Raw genomic sequence first — 12,600 nt, 5'->3', positions numbered from 1 at the left:
AAAAATACAACTTTCCTCTAGGATGAACAAAATCCATATTACAACCTTGAGTCAATCCTGCCTGAATTTTGAGAATGTCTCAAGAATAGATTTGATGCACTGAACACTTAAGGACAGAAGACCTGATGAGTTGTGGGAGGACATTCAAAACAGTCATGAAGAAAGCAAAAGGTCATTACAAAGACAGTAAGAAAAGGCCAAAGTGGATGATGTCTGAAATTTGCTCTCAATCATAGCATCGCTAAAGAAAATGGAAGAAAATATAATGAGTCAGAGCTGAACAGAAATTTTTGAAGGGCAACTTGAGAAGACAAAATATGACAAGGAAATGTGCAAAGACCTCGAGGGAGGAAAACAAAAAAGAGGAACACACTCGGCATATCTAAGTTGAAAGAACTCAAGAAAAAATTCAGTCTTTGAGTTGTAATCTTGAAAGATTCTATGGGCAAAATATTGAATGATGCAGGAAGCATCCAAAAATTATGGAAAGAATACACAAAGTACCAAAAAGAAGTAGTTGGCATTTCACCATTTCGGGAGGTAGCATATAAGCAAGAACCAATGTTGCTGACGGAAGATGTTTAAGCTGCACTGAAAGCAATAGCCAAAAACAAGCCTCCAGGAATTGATGGACTATCAATTGAAATGTTTCAACAAGCTGATGAAACACTGGAAACACTCACTTGTCTATGCCAGGAAATTTAGAAAACAACTACTTGGCAACTGACTGTAAGAGATCCACATTTGTGTCCATCCCAAAGAAAGGTGACTTAACAGAATGCTCAAATTATAGAACAATATCATTGATATCACATGCCAGTAGAATTTAGACGAAGATCGTCAAACTACAGTTGCAGCAGTACAACGACAGGGAACTGCAAGAGGTTCAGACCGGATTCAGAAGAGGACATGGACATGGAACAAAGGATATCATTGCTGATGCCAGATGGATCTTGGCTGAAAGCAGAAAATATCAGAAAGATGTTTACTTGTGTTTTATGTACTTTTCCAAGGCATTTGACTGTGTGGATCATTATAAACTAAATTTAACCATGATAAAATGGGAATTCCAGAACACATCATTGTGCTCATGCAGCACCTGTACATGGATCAAGAGAAAGCAGAACAAGGGAATGCTGCATGTTTTAAAATCAAGAAAGGTGTGCAACAGGGTTATATCTTCTCACTATACTTATTCAATCTGTATATTGAGCAAATCATCCAAGAAGCTGAATTATATGAAGAAGAATGTGGCATCATGATTTGAGGAAGGCTTGCTGGCAACCTGAGATAAGCAGGTGATACAACCTTGCTTACTGAAAGGGAGGAAGTCTTGAAGCACTTGCTGATGGAGATCAAGAATTGGAATGTTCAGTATGGATCATGACTCAATGTAAAGAATGGGTAACATCAAGATAAATGGAGAAAAGATTGACATTGTCAAGGGTTTTTGTCTTGCTCAGACCATAATCAATGCTTGTGGAAGCACGGTCAAGAGATCAGTATATGAGTTGCATTAGATAAATCTTCTGCTCTTTAGAGCATTGAAAAGCAAGGATGTTACTTTGAGGACTAAGGTACATCTGACTCAAGACATGGTATTTTCAGTTCCTCATATGCATGTGAAAATCAGATATTGACAAAGAAGACCAAAGAAGAATAGATGCATTGAATCGAGGTGCTGGAGCAGAATATTGAAAGTCCCATCAATTGCTAAAAGGACAAACAGATATATTGAAAAGGTATGCCCGAGAATGCCCAGATTTTATCTTACATATTTTGGACATGGTATCAGGAGAGACCAGTCCCCGGAGAAGGACATCATGTTTGGGACAATAGAGGGGCAGTGAAAAACAGGAAGGCCCTCAAGGAGATGGACTGACACTGTGGCCGCAACAATGGGCTCAAGCTTGGAAACAATTGTGAGGATGGTGTAGGACCAGACAGTGTTTTGTTCTTTCGCTGTGTGTCAGAACTGACTTGATGGCACCTAACAACAACATACACAAAATAAAACTCCGTAAAAAACTCCGTAAAAGAAACAAAATAACAGGATTAGACAACATGAGAGGCAGTAGGATTTCTTGGTAGTTTGAGCCAGATAGGTTAAAAACAAAAAACGATTTCTTTTTTTTTAACAAAAAATATTCCTAAGAGAAGGGAAGAAAGGGAGGATGAACAATCATGAAGGCCATGCTGAAACATCATCTTTATGTTCTTTGTAGGTTTTAGGGATTACAAAGTTGGTTGTAAAATGGTCTGTGTATTATACATGCCCTGTCATTATCTTCATTTTTTGTTGGCATGAGTAATCCTTTGGGTCTGGGTATAAAGATGGAAGGATCGAACCATGCCCAAAATTGTGCACCAGTTTCCAGTCGTCCGTCAGTGAGACATCTGTTGAGGAAGGTCTCACCTGACTTTTTGTTCTAGAGTTAAACCTGCCTACTCGGCATCCTCCATGACACACCTCTTTAAAGTTCTTGTGCTTGGCAAGGTAGCTGTGTGCTTATTGGATGTTCCACCTTATGTGATGGCAAAGTCAGCGTCTTTCTTGATCCCCGCTCTTATTCAGGTAGCCCTTAACCAACCTCTGTGAGTGCATGATGGACCAGCATCCTTGGGCAGGGGTTCTAACTGGTGAGGAGCATTTCGGTGTTACTGGAATAGTTTCTAATTGGCCTCCCTTAAATTACAACCAATAGGGTCTTTCTAAAACACCAAATGGACCGCATGCTACTCTTTTTATGTAGTTAGCTGTCATTGAGTAGACTGACGCATAGCAACCTTATAACAATGACACATTGGCTGATTTTGTACCACCATGATCATTGGTTTAAGTTCATTGTCGTGGCAATTGTGTCATTACAGCTCATTGAGAGTGTCTTTCCTTTTTCCTTGATTTTCTACTTCACAAATATGATGTTCTTTCTAGTGATTGGTTTGGGTGCTAACATGTCCAAAATACTTTTAAGCAAGTTGGAATCTCTCGTCCTTCCTCAATTCTGTGAAACATCTTTATTTTTTCTGAGACTGATTTGTTCATTCTTTTGGCAGTCCAGGGCATATTTGACCTAGGTCATACCAGCATAACTAGGATGTATCAGTTATTCTGTCTTCGTTTTATATTGTCCAGCGTTGATATGCATATGAGATGATTGGAAAGACTGTGGCTTGTGTGACAGTTGCCTTAGTCATCTTTACTCTTTAAAAATGTTTTAGACAGGGCAAGATATGACAAAATACCCATTTATAAACTATCAAGGGCTCATGAGGGAGGGGGGAGCGGGGAGGGAGGGGGAAAATGAGGACCTAATGTCGGGGGTTTAAGTGGAGAGAAAATGTTTTGAGAAATGATGTACAAATGCGCTTTACACAATTGATGTGTGTATGGATTGGGATAACAGTTGTATGAGTCCCTAATAAAAATGTTAAAAATAAATAAATTAAAAAAAAACAAAAACGTTTTCGAGGTCTTTTGCAGCCAGTTTACCCAGTGCAATGTGTTGGTTTCTTACACAGTGCATGGATGTTCATTGTAGGTCCAAGTATAATAAAATCATTGACAACTTCAATTTCTTTGTCATTTATCAGATGTTCTTTGTTGGTCCAACTTCATTATCTAGGTCCTTCGAAGTCTGTCTGCTTTCCTTAAGGTTAAAACTGGTAAGTCCTGACCTAATCCCATCCTACTGATGTGGCACAGACCTAACTGGTGGCCAGGACCGTCTGGCAGGTTCAAGATAGCTAGCAGCAAAGTGGGGCACCACTAAGTGCAGCAGACACCCTGAACCAGTCAAAGGAACTGTCGGCACCAGCAAGTGGGCACTACTGAGGTTTTCTTTCTTCATAGAGGACATAGAGTTCATGGTCTTCTGGCTCCAAAAGGCCCACTCTACTTAAATCTCAGAGATTCCAAAGATTCTGCAATGACGAAGGTCACCGCTTGAATATGAATTTTTTTTTACACTCAAGGCTTAGTCTTCGATTAATTCCAAATTCTCTAAAATGGTTTTAAAGGCTCTCTACAGTCCTGCTTCTACCACTGTTTCCACTCTTGCCGCCAATATCTCTTCCCACTGCTCCCAGTACTTCAACAGATCCTTCAGATCATTGAAAAATTACTTGCCATAAGTTAACTCTGGCTTACAGTGACCATTTGTGTGTCAGTAAAACTGTGCTCCATTGTGTGTTCAAAGGGTGATATTTTGGAGGTAGATTGCCAAGCCTTTCTTCTGAGGAGCTGCTGGGTAGACTTAAACCTCCAACCTTTTGTTTAACCGTCTGCACCACCCAAAATCTCCAGACCTAATATATTCTATGATGCCATTTGCTCAGCCTGAACTATTTTCGTCACTCATTCCTAGTAACCTCTCAGGTCAAATCTCATTTAGAGATGTCTTCTTAGGCACCAGCATTGCTGAGCACATATATGAGTCAACTATACAACCATACTTTAAGTATATACCAAGGAAGACACTGCAGGTTGCAAATATACGCCTGCATTTCAATTCTTTTCTCTTTGCTTGCTTCTGTTATAGCAGCCCAAAACTACGTGTCCACCTTTTGGGCTGCTAACTACAAGGTCAGTAATTCAAAACCACCAGTCACTCCGAGGGGGAAAGATGAGGCTTTCTACTCCTATTAACAATTACAGTACACAGTTTCACCGCACATGAGTCTGTGTGATCCAAGGATTGTAAATAATACAATCCAAATCTAATGGAGGGAATAACTTCATTCCCTCAGTGCTAAAATTGTGAACACCCAGCAGGCTATGGATGGCAGTGGAAACCCAAATCCATTTTCAGGGTTTACACATGAATTGGCCTCTGGTGACTCCTTTCTGGTCATAGTTGAGGGATGTGAAAAGCCCTCTTATCAGACAGAGAGTATTGTAAAGTTGATTATGGCAGACATAGTTATGTGAAAATGTAATATCATTTCATCTCCCTGTTGGCCCATTATAGAGCTGTTTCAGCTTTTTTTTTTTTTTTTAAAGGTGAAGGAAATATACATGTGGATTAAGCCCCTGGTGTCTCCCCTCTGCTCATGGACCAGGGATGTGAATAGCCTTGCTAACAGGCAGAAAGCATTGAAAAGTGGACTGTTGCAGATGCAGTTGGGTTAAAATTTACCACCTTACCATTCGGTCTCCTTTATGATCCATTTAAATAAACTGTGTTTAATATTTTCTACTTTATTTTTTATTACAGTTTTTATATTTTAGTTTTTTATTCTTGTTCTAAAACTGATGGTTGTGATGATTATACAACTCTTCCTGATGGTATTGAACTATTAAATTGTATGATAAGTGAATTATATGCCAGTAAAACTGTTGGGGGGTAAACAACATAATAAAATTGTATTTTTTTTAATTGACTGAAATTTTGTGGGACAGGGAGTTTGTGATGATGAAACAATTTGGAAAAGGCTATCAAGGAAGATGCATAGCTTGAAGAATGTAAGTAATGTTCCTGAAACGTACATAGAGAAATTGTCTAATTGATATGTATTTTGTTGTCTGTATTTTCACCAAAAATACAATTGGGAGGAAAGCACAGGAAACAATCAAATAAGGGACAAAGAATATATCATGTAAAACCTCAAAGTATTCAAAATGGAGATTTATCATTTCATATTTTCCACTACATTACTTTGGCTCTATTCTTCTGACAATAGGTTCAAAACTGGAATCATTGTTTACCCCTTCCTGGTTTAGTTTCCCTTGCTAATGTGCTAACTCAGCACTGTTTCTTTTTGGTAGAATGGGGACACAATTTACAAAATGTCTAGTGTCTCTAATGGAGTCGTTTGTGATATACTATTGTGTTCCTTTCACGTGTGGGTTGAACGGAATGTAGGAACTACTATGGATCAAGTTATGAATGACATCTGGTTCAGACATTTGACATTTCTTTATAACTGCTAATCAATCAGTGGTTTAGGAGTCCTGGGGCATAGTGAGTTGTGTTGGGCTGCTAACCTCATTATCAGCAGTTCAAAACCACTAGCTACTCTTCAAGAGAAAGATGAGGCTTTCTACTCCTATAAAGATGTACACTCCTGGAAACCCACAGAGGCAGTTCTACCATGTGGTCACCATGAGTTGGAAATGACTCAATGGCAGTGAGTTTGGCAGTAATTTGGAGAGAGAAAAAAATCAATGGTAATGTGGGTGTACATGTAAACCTCAAATTAGCCTACAACTAAGTGGCCCATAGACATTGCTAAAAAAAGTACATTGTAATGATAGAATAAATAGAAATTGAAGCCAAATATTTGTATAAATAACGGGAAATATTTCGTCAACCCCTATTGGTATCCTGAGTCGAGGCTCAAGGACAGTGGCCAGTGATGAAGATTCTAATCATCCTTCAGAAACACATACAACTCTCATGACACAAGAACTTCCTATTACTTCCTATAACATGCTACATTTTTTCACAGCAGACCACTGTAAACAAAGAAAAGGAATTCTTGAATGAGTTTTGAGTTGCCCAAGTAAACGAGTTACTGAAATTCCATATATTTGTCACACACACACCCAAAAAGGTGATTAAACAAATTTTAAGATTCTACAAAGGTGATTTTATAAAGGTGTTTCTACACATGGGTTTAAAAAGTGAATAAAGAAATCTTTGATTCTATAAAGATCCACAATCAATATTCAAGAAATCAAATGACAAATTGCATTGCATAAATCTGTTGCACAAGATCTATGTAAAGTATTGAAGATCAACGAGGTCACTTTGAGGACTAAGGTGTGGGAAACAGAAAAGTTTCCCCAGGTTGTCCCCCCATAATATATGCCAAACCTAAGGTGCTGCTTGCTAACACATGGTCTATACACTTGGAGGTCAACTGCTTAAAGGTTATCTGCCTGAAGGTTATCAGCCATCTAGAACAATCAGACCCTATAATCTGTCCCAGTAAGTAGAGCCTACTTCCCTTTTGATAAGGATAATGGATTGTTCCCCTGAAGGAGAGCCCAAAGACACTTAAGGTCAAGCCAATTTAGGGACGACCAAGGTTGGGCTGCCATCTTGATGCTAGAGCCCACCTATCTTGTTATGTGTAAGCCTTCCTGCCACATGTATGCCGCTAGAGCAGCGGCTCTCAACCTGTGGGTCGCAACCCCTTTGGGGGTCAAACAACCCTTTCACAGGGGTTGCCTGATTCATAACAGTAGCAAAATTACAGTTATGAAATAGCAACAAAAATAATTTTATGGTTGGGGGCTCACCACAACATGAGGAACTGTATTAAAGGGATGCAGCATTAGGAAGGTTGAGAACCACTGCTCTAGAGCCTCCCCTTCCTATTGCATATATACCCCTAGCTCTTCCCCCTCTGGTTACTCTATGCCTATTGTTAACCCCTTCCTGTTACACATATGGTTACCTGTAATTAGGGGCTTGCATGCCCCTGGAGTGTATATAAGCCTTGGTTGAAAATTAATTCTCTCTCTGCGTGCATCTGGCTTCTGAGGTCATAATGGTCCCAGATGTGAGCACTTGCATGCATTCTTCTCTGTTGTCTCTTCAATTTTACCCCTCAATTGTACAACCACCCCTTGGATGGGATCGATGGTGGGGCTGGTACCCCACAATTTGGCACCCCAAGCAGGACCAAGGGAAGGGCTCCCCATAGGAGAAATTACCTCATGCTACAGTTATGTAACCCCATCGGATGTGGAATGAATCGGGGAAATCGTTTGAAGTGAGGATCTGGTTGGGGGATTAGTAGATATATAGTAGTAATGATATTAACAATAATAAAATAAGTGTTTTAAAGAGGGCAATGGGGCAAAGTAAAAGTAAACCTGAAACTTTCTCCTGAAGAGTAGCTAGGCTTAACTAGATGGGTTTAACTAGTTAATGGGGTCAACCAGTATCTTCGATAGCCACAGGCTGAACCTTCTTGTGGGTGTGCAGTGCCCTGAGGGGGCCTGTGTAAAACCTGAAACTTCTCTCTCCTAAAAACCCACTTGGATCACAAACCAGGTTTCAGCAATCCACCTACTGAAAAAAACAGGGCGTAAAAGGAACAAACAAAAAGATGCAAGGTTTTGTACAAGTAGTAAAAAATACATAATGCATGGTTCCCAGAGGAAGGAACTTTAGATCTAGGAACTTAGGAGGAAGTCGTACAAACTTAAGGACCGCCTACAGAGATAGGAAGAATATCCCCATGAAGACATGGTCTCTGTGGGTTCAAGTTAAGTTGGTTTTAGAACCTCTGCAGGAGGATGAGAAAGAGGATTATCAGTCTAGTGAGAAATCATGTGTGAACTATCCAAATCTAGAAAAGCAAGCTTTGAATGACTCTGAATTAGGTGATGAAACTTTAGAAAAAACTGAAGAAGCAGGAACTGATTTGTTATCTAAGACCTCCGGTTCTAAACAAAACCTCAGGCCAAAGCCTCTATGCCCTCAGGGAACTGCAGCCTAAAGGTGATAACTCATTAAAGGAAGTTACTCCTAAAACCAAAAGCAAGGCTATTAAACAACGCCAAGAAACTCCCTTGCTTTCAAAAGTAGAGAAGTAGCAGAAAAGGAAAATTTAGAAACCAAACCTAAGAGAGAAAGTTTTGCTGTGGAAAGATAGGACATTTTCAAAAGGAGTGCTGGCAACACCATGCCACAAAGGGTAGGTCCAGAGCCCAGTCTATGTTAATGTAAATTAACTAGCCAAGAAAAGGTAAAGAGTGCCCCCTACAGCTTGTTAAAACTGGAGCTAGGAGCCTTTGCTTGAAAGAGTAATACAGATTTTATTAGGGAAATTTAACCAAGGAATTCAAAGTGATACTGATCAAATATTGATCCAAATTATGAGGAAAAGCTAACAGCTGTAATCAAACCAGAAATTATTAAAACTGGCATTTGGGGTCTGCTGCTTAAAAGAACTATATGGTGTTTATTAGGATGGTCTAACCTAAATTCTGAAAGTGTTCAGGTTGTTACTGGAGTTATTGATCAGGATTATGAAGAAAAAATTAGGGCAGTAGTTAAATCTGGAATACCGTGGTTTATAAAGAAGGAAGATTGCTTAAGCCAATTAATTTTGCTTCCTTACATTTCTATTGGTAAAATAAAAGCCACTTGGGAAGGAGCTTCTGAGAAATCTGACCTCATAGGTCATGGAGTAGTTGGGGATGCCATCATGGTCAAGCAGATTCATCCCCACGTGGAATTAAAGATCGGGGAAGAAAAGACTTTAGGAATTTTGAATTCTGGAGCTAAAGTCACAGCCATGAGGCAGCGCAATGGTCTAAGGCAGCGGTTCTCAACCGTGCTAATGCCACGACCTTTCATACAGTTACTCATGTTGTGATGACCGACCCCCCCCAAACATAAAGTTATAGTCGTTGCTACTGTTATGAATTGGCTGACCCCTGTGAAAGCCCCCAAAGGGGTTGTGATCCACAGGTTAAGAACTGGTTGTCTAAGGAGTGGCCACTAGTTTCAAAATGTCCTGATTCCATCATGGAAGGTCTAGGAGAAGTTAACCAGGAAAAAATATGGCACAATCATAAAAACCTATAGGGTAGAGGGACTAAAAGGCAGCCAGGTTTCATTAAGTCTGTAGTTAGGCTCATTACCTCTGATTTCAACTAAAGGAAAATAGGATATAAAGGGGGAGGCCTCAGGAAAAACCAACAAGGAGATCCTCGCCCGTCAAGTTTGCTTCTAAATATAACTTAGGGATTAGAAAATTCACATCTTTTAATCAGGACTGTTATGAAGCCTGCACTCATTAAACTGTCTTGGAAGTCCAATGACGCATATGGGTGAAGCGATGGTTCTTTTAGATTCCTCGCCCGAGAAATACCTCGGTCCTTGGCTTCGCAGGACGAAGAGTTCATGCTGAAACCTGGTTTGTGATCCAAGTGGGTTTTTACAAAGGAGAGAAGTCTCAGGTTTTACACAGGCCCCCTCAGGGCACTGCACACCCACAAGAAGGTTCAGCCTGTGGCGGTCGAAGATATTGGTTGACCCCATTGGCTGAGTTAAACCCATCTAGTTAAGCCTAGATTGGGGCCCTCCCAAGTATACCGGATTCTTGGCTCAAGGGCCTGAATCTGTGTGCCCTCTAGCCTTGATCAACTTCCAACTTCCCGTTAAGTGGGGGGGGGGAAGGCCCTGGTTTCTACCTCTAGTTACCCTAACACCCTTACAGTTCCTTCTTAAAGAAAAATCCCACAGTTTGCATGAGTTAATTCAAGAGCTAATAAGAGAAGGGTCATAAGGAAGAAACTCAGCTATTTATTTATAGCCATAGATTTTAATAACTTTAGATTTAAAAGGCTGTTTTTACACTATCCACTTAGATCTTACTGATCATGATCAATTTGCCTTCAAGGTCCCGGAGTTAAACAGTAGGGCCCCAACTAAAAGATTTCAAATGAAAACCTTAACTCAGGTGTGCTGAATAGCACCACAATGTGTCAGTTCTTCATAGGCACCATTCTAGAACCAGTCAAGGAGCATTTTTTTCGAGGATGAAACCTTAATAGCAGTGCCTAATAATGAAATGCTACAACAAGCTTATATTCACACCAGAGAGGCCATCTCTCAGGCAGGATTAGTAATTGCTCCTAACAAAATTCAGACAACCAACCCATATGTGTACCTGGGGACAATAGTAGATAGGACCACTATTAGGCCACAGAAATTTGAAATTAGGAAATATCGTCTAAAAACGTTAAATGATTTCCAGAAGCTACTAGGAGGTATAACCTGGGCAATGCCTTTACTGGGGATCCCCGTGGAAGAGCTCAGACACTTGGCTGACACATTTAAAGGGGACCTACAGCTAAGTAGTCCTAGAGAGTTCACCCCACAATCTCACTGCCAGTTACAGTTCATAGAAGAACCCATCAGCCAGGGAAAGATTTATTGAGTTTATGCAGATAAGAGTATTGATCTTGTCATTTTTCCCACACCTATCACCCCCACTGCCACGCTAGCACATGAGGATACACTTCTAGAGTGGTTGCCTCTGGGCAATACTGGCCCCAAGGTTGTTTGGCCTTTATTGGGGAAAAAAACAGCCCAGCTGATTGCTAAAGTCCAGCATCACTGCCGACAACTGAGTATGATCCATCAGTCACAATTTTGCCATACACTCTAACTCAGATAAAAACACTTTTGGAATTTCCTATAGATTTTCAGATAGCATTAGCTGAATTTTATGGAATATTAGATTGTCATTACCCTCCAGGAAAGCTCTGGGAGTTCCTAAAATTAACTCCGTGTTTCTAAGTCTCATCCCATAAGCCACTTGTGGGAGCCCCCACTTACTTTACAGACGGCTCCAGTACGACATAGTGGCCTACTGGGATCCTTCTTCTTGACCCTTTCAAACTTGTTATCCCTTTGCTCAGGAAACGGAAGTGTTTGCTCACGTTCTACTATTCAAAGATGTAAATATAACATACAATATAATCAGTAATTTAGTGTATACAGTCCAAGCGTGTTCCTCCATTGAAATAGGGAAGCTGAAGTCAGATGGCACTCTGACATTGGTAAGTTATTCATCTCTACAAACTCAAAGCCTCATCTCCATTCATCCTTCATTGGGCCATGAGGGCACACATGCAGTTGCCAGGGCCAATTTCTATGGGAAATTCCAAAGCTGACAAGTCAAAAAAGCATTTGCTTGTCTTACACTCTCCCAAGCTGATTGTCAAAGTCTACATGACAATGCAGCTAGCTTAAGACAAAGGTATCATCTTATTTGGGCCCAAGCCAGAGAAATTGTCAGAGAATGCACTCACGGTCAGCACACTTCACTTAGCAAGGGACCCGATGGAGTTAATCCATGTGGAATCAGTCAAGTGCACTCTGGCAAATGAATGTCACTCACATAACCTCATTGGGAAGCCTAGGAGCTGTACAGGTTCCTACGGATACTTTATTAGGATTGTTATGGATTTCAGCCATGCCTGGTGAATCCACAGAGCATGTTACTCGTCATTTACTGTCCTGTTTCGCTGTGCTGGGCACGCCAACACATCTGAAAACAAACAATGGCTCTGCTTAACGCTAGCAAACAGTTTCACAGTTTTTGTCAAGACTGGAATATTCATCATGCAACAGGCATCCCTTACAACCCTCAAGGCCAGGCCCTTGTTGAATGGGCACATGGCATTCTACAATCGCAATTATTAAAACAGAAAGGGGAAACAAAAGGCGATTCTGTACGTGACAGGCTTCATTAACTTTATTAACTCAAAATTTTTCCTCCCTACCAAAAGCTTCTAACATTAGGGCAGATAAGCACATTTCTACCCCTACAGAGAAAGCTGGTTCCGAGAAGACCTGGTGGAAAGATGACAGTGGGGTCTGGGATCCAGGTTTGCTAACTGCCCTTGGAAGGGGCTTTGTGCTGCTTGTCTTTTCAGGGGAAGGAATGAGTAAATAGAGTCCCCCTTGGTGACAAGTTTGGCCCAAGTCCAGGAAGGAAGAGCTAATGGCATGATATGAAGATTGGGAAGACAACCCAAAGACCTTGCTTCTCCTTGCTGAAGTGACCCCAAACATCAAGAAGACCTCGCAGATTCGTGAGGATGGCAAGGCTGCAGGCCTGACTCTC

The sequence above is a fragment of the Echinops telfairi genome, unplaced genomic scaffold, assembly GCF_000313985.2.
Source record: "Echinops telfairi isolate 266 unplaced genomic scaffold, ASM31398v2 ScPeMD7_1;HRSCAF=3_0, whole genome shotgun sequence".
NCBI lineage: Eukaryota > Metazoa > Chordata > Mammalia > Afrosoricida > Tenrecidae > Echinops > Echinops telfairi.
The sequence above is the reverse complement of the archived record's forward strand: the minus strand, read 5'-3'. Positions refer to the sequence as shown.